This window comes from Haematobia irritans, chromosome 3, assembly GCF_050003625.1.
Source record: "Haematobia irritans isolate KBUSLIRL chromosome 3, ASM5000362v1, whole genome shotgun sequence".
Taxonomy (NCBI): domain Eukaryota; kingdom Metazoa; phylum Arthropoda; class Insecta; order Diptera; family Muscidae; genus Haematobia; species Haematobia irritans.
In genome coordinates this window covers 103522390-103532529 of record NC_134399.1, presented here as the reverse complement: position 1 = coordinate 103532529, position 10140 = coordinate 103522390, and positions in this window count along the sequence as shown.

Here is a 10140-nt window from a genome sequence, read left to right as displayed (position 1 = left end):
TTTAGTCTTAGGATATTTTAATTTCTTTAAGTCTATTGATTGTTAATAAATAAACTACTGGTTAGTCACTTCTTCATAATAGAGACTTGAAAAAATTTTCTACTTCAATTAACTTTCTAATTGGAAATATTTTGGTGATATTTTTTTTCTGTGTAGACATGAAATTTTGGCAAAAAAAATTTATAGATATTAAATATCGTAAAAAATTTACAAAAACGTAGAAATTAAATGTTGACAAACATTTTCTATAGAAATAAAATTTTACGAAAATTAAAAAAAAATTATTTTCAAAAATTTTCTATAGAAATAAAATTTTATATAAAAATAAAATTTTGACAAAAATTTTACCAAAAATTCAATATAAGATTTTTTGAATTTGGTCGATTTTTGGAAATTTTTTCTTCAAATTTTGGTAGATTATTTTTGCGACGAGTGGCAACCGTATATGCTTTCCGCCGTTTTAACTAACAATATTATAATAAGAGAATATCGTTCTAAAACCAGGAAGGGATTCGGTTCAGTTCTAGTTCAAAGATCTGCAAAATCGATTCATGTTTTGTGGTCCCCTTAAATTCACCTATATCATATTCATATATTAACAAAACGCCCCAAAACAAAAATACATCGGCCTTTAGTGTGAAGAACAAAATTAATAATTATAGTAAAATTATCTTCATTAAACTCGTGACAAGAAAAAATTTAAAACTATTCGATTCCATAAATTGTTCAATTATTATTGCTCACTCAAAATAAGCATTAAATATATATGTATTTACTACAACAAAAAAATCAAACTAATTAAGAATAATGGAAAAAAGCTATGGATGAATGACAGCTAACATACGCTCATTTCAATAAAGACTGTATTAAGTGGCAACGGAAATGAGCTGTTATTAAATGCAATTAATATTGTCATTACAAAAAAAAAAAAACAGAAATATTATTTATAAACAATAATAATTATGAAGAACAAATTAATATTAAAGATTGAAATATTGTTTTGCTAATGTGTGAAGGGGACATTCAGGGTCTTTATGGAAATAATGGAAATTTAAATTATGTTGGGTTTTACTATCGATAGACGTGATTTAAATGCGTTGTCCCCACTTCTATAAAATCCTTATAAAGAATGATAAAGATTAAGAAATTAATTTGGCTATTACGAAGGTTGTCTAATATATATCGGGATTGGAGAACAAAAACTAAAATAATCGAAAATCGCTTTATTGTTATACCCTCCACCATAGGATGGGGGTATATTAACTTTGTCATTCCGTTTGTAACATATCGAAATATTGCTCTAAGACCCCATAAAGTATATATATTCTGGGTCATGGTGAAATTCTGAGTCGATCTGAGCATGTCCGTCTGTTGCAATCACGCTAACTTCCGAACGAAACAAGCTATCGACTTTAAACTTGGCACAAGTAGTTGTTATTGATGTAGGTCGGATGGTATTGCAAATGGGCCATATCGGTCCACTTTTACGTATAGCCCCCATATAAACGGACCCCCAAATTTGGCTTGCGATTGCTCTAAGAGAAGCAAATTTCATCCGATCCGGCTGAAATTTGGTACATGGTATTAGTATATGGTCTCTAATAACCATGCAAAAATTGGTCCACATCGGTCCATAATTATATATAGCCCCCATATAAACCGATCCCCAGATTCGGAGCCTCTAAGAGAAGCAAATTTCATCTGATCCGGCTGAAATTTGGTACATGGTATTAGTATATGGTCTCTTACAATCATGCAATAATTGGTCCACATCGGTGCATAATTATATATGGCCCCAATATAAACCGATTACCAGATTTGACCTCCGGAGCCTCTTGGAAGACCAAAATTCATCTGATTCAGTTGATATTTGGTACGTGGTGTTAATATATGGCCTCAAACACCCATGCAAAAATTGGTCCACATCGGTGCATAATTATATATAGCCCCCATATAAACCGATCCTCAGATTTGACCTCCGGAGCCCCTTGGAAGAGCAAAATTCATCCGATTCGGTTGAAATCTGGTACGTGATTTTAGTATATGGTATCCAACAACCATGCAGGAATTGGTTCATATCCGTCTATAATTATATATAACCCCCATATAAACCGATCCCCAGATTTGACCTCCGGTGCCTCTTGGAGAAGCAAAATTCATCCGATCTGGTTGAAATTTGGTACGTAGTGGTAGTATATGATATTTAACAAAAAGTGGTCCATATCAGTCCATAATCATATATAGCCCCCATATAAACCGATCCCGAGATTTGGTTTTGGAGCCTCTTGGAGGAGGAAATTTCAACCGAGTAAGTTGAAATTTGGTACATTGTTGTAGTATATGGCCATTAACAACCATGCCTAACTAGGTCCATATCGGTCTATAGTTACATATAGCCCTCAGATAAATCGATACCCAATCACAAAAAATTGGTCCATATCAAGTTCATAATTGCCCCCATATAAGAGATCCCAATATTTCAATTCTGGCTCCCTACGTACCGTGCAAAAGTCCATATCGGTTCGTAACCATTTGTAGACTTACCTACACATACCTTTTATGTCTAACGCGTGTAAATCGGTGAAATCGTTTATTTAAAAAATCAAATTAAATTTCTTTTTCAAGAATAAACAAAGTTTATTTAACAGAAACAAACATTTAGTTTGGCACCGTGGAGCAGTGGTTGCTACGTCCGACTTGCATGCCAAGGGTCGTGGGTTCGATCCCCGCTTCGTCGTGTACAGCCTCCGGGATCGCGCTTTGGCCGTCGTATTTTGTTTATCATCGCGATTTGGAGTCACACCTTCTTGTAAGTCGATAGTCCGGCTCGTTTTTTGGCTCGATGCACGGTTGTAGACGATACACCCAGCTTATTTGCGGCATCTCGGAGAGAGAGGTTAGGGTTTCGCTTGAAACTACCGGCAGCTCTCTTTGTCGTCTCAGCGGCTTCCGGTTTTCGATTTCCCCCCGATCCAGACTTCCTGGCTGTCGACAAACGTTCCCCAAACACTTTAATTACATTTGTAACGGTTGATTTGGCAACTTTTAGCGATTTTGCCAGCTTTGCGTGCGAGTAGCTCGGATTTTGCCATGCGCGAGCAAAATTTTGATACGCTGCGCTTCTGGCTTGGACGGCATTTTGACAACTGAAGAGTGAATTCCAAAATCAAAATAGGAGCAACATTCTACACACACACACACCTTCAAAATGAGGGGTGCTCAGGTTTTTTAAATGCAAAATTGAAAGAAATACGTCAAGTTTATATTGACCAAATTTTGATAGTATCACCCTTTACCACGTATGGACTAACTCACAATTTAGAAAACGATTTAAGATACCAAAACCCAAGTAATTCGATTGTGGATGACAGTCGTTCGTAGAAGTGTCTACGCTGCCCATGGTGGAGGGTACATAAGATTTGGCCTGGCCGAACTAACGGCCACATATACTTGTTTTTCAAAATGATATTATTTGAAGCAATTATCGAAATGCTTTTACTACTCGTGAATGAGGTATATCCAAAAACACGGATTCTGAACATATCGAGCGCTTCTTCAGGTGTTGAAAAACGTTGACATCTCATTTTGTTTTTTTGGTTTGGTGAACAGTGATCCGTCTTCGACTGTTGGTCTTACTGATTTCTTGTAAGACAACTGGCAAACAAATAAATGTGTATCACTCAGAATTGACTATTCTGCGTTGTTCTAGTAGTACGGTTGCGATATGTCCAGTTTTTCAGAATAAGCAGGCGATCATTTGGAAGTGCTTCCCAGCAAAAAATTTGGAAGTTCTTCTAAATGCACAACTTTAAAAGCCCTTCCAAACATGTTCTCACAAATATGTTCTTTATTTTAATTGCACAGGAAGTTCATTTGAGTTATTTTTTTAATAACTCGCTTTTTTCATACTTTTAATTGGAAATTTAAATTTCTTTTATTTCAAATAGGTTAAAAACAGATTAAGAATTAATAAAATTATACAAATTATTTAAATTTTCCCGAAATAGATGTTAAATCCACACTGAAAAAAAAGCATGGCCGGTTCCAAAGATTTTGTCTTTACTTTAACAATTTTGGTATTGATTCTGAGTCAAAGAAGCGGAGAGTACAAGTAAGGATACTTTTAAGACAAAATAGTCTTTTAAATTTGGGTTTTGTGTACTTGCTTCTAGGAAGCAAATCTTATTTTTTTGTTTTTTCAGCTTTTTTTCTTCATGTGCTACCAAAGTCCATTAATAACGAGTTTTGTTTTGTAGTTAAGATGCAAAAAGACAACAAATTAAAAGAAAATTCCATTAATTTTAAAGAATTTTTCTGAATTATTAAAGTTATGTTGACCTTAGCCCAAAAATTTTTCTTTTACGTTATGATACCCATTCCAAACGACTTCATTGAAAAGTTTATCGACTTTTGGACAAGGACAAAAACTTTATATTGGAGAAATGCGTCTTCTACGGTAAGCAAAATTTGCATTCGTATTTAAAGGCATGAAATCTTTGGCCTCAAGACAATATTTTTTTCAGTGCATTTTAGAAAACTTGCCAGAAGTTCTTTCGACATGAGCCCTGCATGGTGATCCCACTAATGCCTAAGGTTGTCTCAATTTCACGATAGGTTCATGACAACTTGCAATATCGGATGGGGTACAGCATCAATGGTTCCCGGGACAACAAATGATTTTGGACGACCTTCAGGAAATTTGTCTTGGAGTGAATAACATATCTATACAATTGATAAATACTGGTTCTAGACGGAGCTTCATTGCCAAAAAATTGAATTAAGCTCATTGTGAAAAACTGGGCATGTCACAATCATACCAGTAGAACAAAATAAAACAGTTACTTTTGAGTGGATCACTACTAGAGGTGTGCACGTGAGTAATATTTTACTCACGCTCACCCACACTCACGACGGAAAAATCTTACTCACGCACGATATTGTTTTGTAGGACTCACGCACACTCACGAAAAGAATATCGTGACTCACGTATAATTTTATGGAAACATGAGCATGATTAAAACCGGGAGCATTATTAAACTCTTAACATCCCAGGTATCACTAAAATTGTGAATGAATTCAACTCGTAAGCGTTTTATGTCCGTGGGCGGGATTATTTTCACGAGCGTATTTTCCGAAATTCGTTACTCATGCGCACTGTTGTTATGATGAGAAATGTTCGATGGGAGAATTGCAAGGGTTGTAACGACACAAGCAAATATGGACCCATTTAAGCTTAAACCGCAGTGTCTTTAAAGCCAGATGTCTTTAAAGCCAGATAGAAAAAAATTCCTTATTTTAAAGAATCCCCATCCTTGGCTCGGAATCAATACCAAAATCCTTAAGGGAAGGTCAAAATCTTTGGATCCAAGTAAACTCTTTTTTAGTGTATGAGCTGTCATGATGCGGAGGAAAAGGAATCTTGTGTGAGTGCCATGCATTTTGTGTAAGGCGTAAGCGAATTTTAGGGGCATATAGCTTTAGATTATTGGCGGACCTGAAAAACGGTAACTTAAGCAGTCTGCCAATGTTTTTGGAACAATCTGGTTGGTTCAACGGAAAAAATAATCGAGAAGTTTCAGCGGTTAAAACTGGACTCACGCGTGAGTCACGAAAATTTCGTGTCAAGTTCACACCTCTAATCACTACCATCGTTTGCCAGTTGTCTTCCATTAAATTAGGAAAACCAACGGCCGATTCACAATGGTACAATGGTTCAGTTCCAGTTTCGAAATTTTGCTTCTCTTTGAGGCTCCGCAAGCCAAATCTGGGGATCGGTTTATTTGGGGGCTATATATAATTATGGACCGATGTGAACCAATTTTTGCATGGTTGTTAGAGACCATATACCAACATCATGTACCAAGTTTCAGCCGGATCGGATCAAATTTGCTTTTCTTTGAGGCTCCGCAAGCCAAATCTGGAGATCGGTTTATATGGGGGCTATATATAATTATGAACCGATGTGGACTAATTTTTGCACGGTTGTAAGAGACTATATAGTAACACCATGTACCAAATTTCAACCGGATCGGATGAATTTTGTTCCTCCAAGAGGCTCTGCAACCAAATCTGAGGGTCCGTTTATATGAAGGCTATACGTAAAAGTGGACCGATATGGCCCATTTGCAATACCATCCGACCTACATCAAAAACAACTACTTGTGCCAAGTTTCAAGTCGATAGCTTGTTTCGTTCGGAAGTTAGCGTGATTTCAACAGACGGACGGACTTGCTTAGATCGACTCAGAATTTCTCCACGACCCAGAATATATAATTTATGGGGTCTTAGAGCAATACTTTGATGTGTTACAAACGGAATGACAAAGTTAATATACCACCCATCCTATGGTGGAGGGTATAACAAAAATTGTTTTATGCTTCTCTAAAACGTATGAAACTGCAAAGCATATTACGTATATTACCACCACGGCTGCCACAGTAACAAAAAATTGACATTTTTCTATAGAAATAAATTTTTTAGAAAATTTATCTATAAAAATAAAATTTTGACAACATTTGTCAAAGAAATAAAATTTTAACAATTTTTTTTACAGAAATAAAATTAAGACTAAATTTTTTATAGAAATAAAAGTTAGACACAATTTTCTATACAAATAAAATTTAGACAAAATTTTCTATGGAAAAAAAATTTGACACAATTACCTATAGAAATAAAATTTTGACAAAATTTTCTATAAAAAATTCAAAAATCAAAAGTTTGAGAAAATTTTCTATAGAAATAAAAGTTTGAGAAAATTTTCTATACAAACAATATGTTTACAAAATTTTCTATAGAAATTAATGTTTGACAAAATTTTTTATAGAAATAAAATTAAATTTTAACAAATTTTTTAAAGAAATTATATTTTTACAAAATTGTCTATAGAAATCAAATTTTTACAAAGTTTTCTATAGATATAAAATTTTGAGAAAATTTTCTATAGAAATAAAATTTTGAAAAAATTTTCTATAGAAATAAAATTTTGAAAAAATTTTCTATAGAAATAAAATTTTGAGAAAATTTTCTATAGAAATAAAATTTTGAGAAAATTTTCTATAGAAATAAAATTTTGAGAAAATTTTCTTTAGAAATAAAGTTTTGAGAAAATTTTCTTTAGAGGAATAACTGTTGACAAAATATTCTATATTTGTTTGGTAGATATCTGGTAGATTTTTTTGGCACGAGTGGTAACCGTGGGTACCACACATTTGTTAAAGATCAAGCCTTTCCGCTTTCTAATTTCCTCCTCTAGAGCTACCAAAATATAAAAATTTTTAAAAATTGTGTTGAGTGGAAAAGTCCCTACATTGTGCCCCTACGTCTCTACAAAACGTTAAATAAAAAACCTACATGTAGGGAATTTCCCCTACTTCTGTGAAAAAGACTAATCTGTTACTAGCATATGTTTCGGAACTACGCCATCTGTTGTCAATCCCTCAGTAGTTATTTGCGCATCCAATAAAACGAGTAAATTTTACTTAAATTTAGTTCATAATTTTCTAATATGCTAAGAATATATTTAACAATTTTTACTTTCAATCTTCCCCTCAAATTATGAAAATTAACTAAACAATAGAAAAGATTTATTATTTTAAATAAAATTTCCTTCAATTTGATAAAAAGTTTAATTGAAGTTTAATCACACAGTGAACCCACCAGGAAGAAAACTTGTGGTTAATTCTAGAAAATTTTGAACGTTTTTAAAAAATTTTAACTAAACAGAATTACAAACGCTGGCATCACGCCGATATCACAAAAATAAGTAAATATTTTTCGTCACATTCAAGAAAATTTATTAGACATAATTAAGTTTTTTCATATGTTAAATGTAGTTTGAAAGAAAAAATTGGAGTTCAAAATTGCAAGAATGTCTTTAGTGACATACGAAGTGCATGATGAACGCATTTCTAGTAAAATTTACAAAATTACAAACAAATACGAACTTAGTAAATCTTTATACTTAATTTATGTATAATCTTTTCCCGTGTTTTAGTTAATTTACTAACGTACGGAAAAACAAGTAAGTAAAGTCTAAAGTCGGGCGGGGCCGACTATATTATACCCTTCACCATTATGTAGACCAAAATGTTTGTTACCATCCCAAATCCTTCAAATTTGTTGGGAGTTATTATCAAGGTTTAACATATATTCCCATATACAAATATTTATATCTGAAACGATTTGGAGAAAATTTTTTGTACTTCTACAAAATCGCTAGAATTAAAAATTAAATGGGCTAACACCCTGGGATGAAACACAATGTTATTAAAAAACAAGTAGGGGAAGTCTAAAGTCGGGCGGGGCCGACTATATTATACCCTGCACCACTTTGTAGATCTAAATTTTCGATACCATATCACATCCGTCAAATGTGTTGTGGGCTATATATAAAGGTTTGTCCCAAATACATACATTTAAATATCACTCGATTTGGACAGAATTTGATAGACTTTTACAAAAGCTATAGACTCAAAATTTAAGTTGGCTAATGCACTAGGGTGGAACACAATGTTAATAAAAAAATATGGGAAACATTTAAATCTGAAGCAATTTTAAGGAAACTTCGCAAAAGTTTATTTATGATTTATCGCTCGATATATATGTATTAGAAGTTTAGGAAAATTAGAGTCATTTTTACAACTTTTCGACTAAGCAGTGGCGATTTCAAAAGGAAAATGTTGGTATTTTGACCATTTTTTTCGAAATCAGAAAAACATATATATGGCAGCTATATCTAAATCTGAACCGATTACAATCAAATTTGGCACATATGACTATATTACTAATTGTACTTCTAGTGCAAAATTTCAACCAAATTGGGCCAAAACTCTGGCTTCTGGGGCCATATAAGTCCATATCGGGCGATATATATATATATATATATATATATATATATATATATATATATTTCGCCCGATATGGACTTATATGGCCCCAGAAGCCAGAGTTTTGGCCCAATTTGGTTGAAATTTTGCACTAGGAGTACAATTAGTAATATAGTCATATGTGCCAAATTTGATTGAAATCGGTTCAGATTTAGATATAGCTGCCATATATATGTTTTTCTGATTTCGACAAAAATGGTCAAAATACCAACATTTTCCTTTTTAAATCGCCACTGCTTAGTCGAAAAGTTGTATATATATATATATATATATATATATATATATATATATATATATATATATATATATATATATATATATATATATATATATATATATATATATATATATATATATATATATATACATATATATATGGAAGCTATATCTAAATCTGAACCGATTTCAATCAAATTTGGCACACATGACTATACTACCAATTGCACTCCTTTTGCAAAAATTTCAAGCTAATCGGGATAAAACTCTGGCTTCTGGTTCCATATCGGACGAAAGATATATATGGGAGCTATATCTAAATCTGAATCGATTTCAACCAAAGCGAAAGATATATATGGGAGCTTATCTAAATCTGAACCGATTTCAAATTTCAAATTTTGCACACTTAACTATACGACTAAGTATTATGTTTGTACAAAATTTCAAGCAAATCGGTATAAAGCTCTGGCTGCTGGGTCCATATTAGTGCATATCGGGCGAAAGATATATATATATATGGGAGCTATATCTAAATCTGAACCGATTTCTTCCAAAATAAATAGGGTTCTATTCTGACCCAAATTAGGAACATAAGCCCAATTTGAAGGCGATTGGACTTAAATTGCGACATAGACTTTGATCATAAACATGTGTTCACAGACAGACGGACGGACGGACAGACGGACATGGTTATATTGACTCAGGTACCCACCCTGAGCATTATTGCCAAAGACACCGTGTGTCTATCGCGTCTCCTTCTGGGTGTTACAAACATATGCACTAACTTATAATACCCTGTTCCACAGTGTGGCGCACGGTATAAATATGGGAAATATAAAGCTAGAGCAATTTTGATGCATTTGTACAAAAGAGCATTTATGATTTATCGGGCGATACATATGTATTCGAGATATAGGACAATTTGAGTAATATTTACACTTTTTGCTACTCAGCAGTGGCGATTTTACAAGGATATTGGTTAAATCTCGCCAATATATGTGGTCAATTGTGGGTTGTGATATATTATTTGGCCAATTTG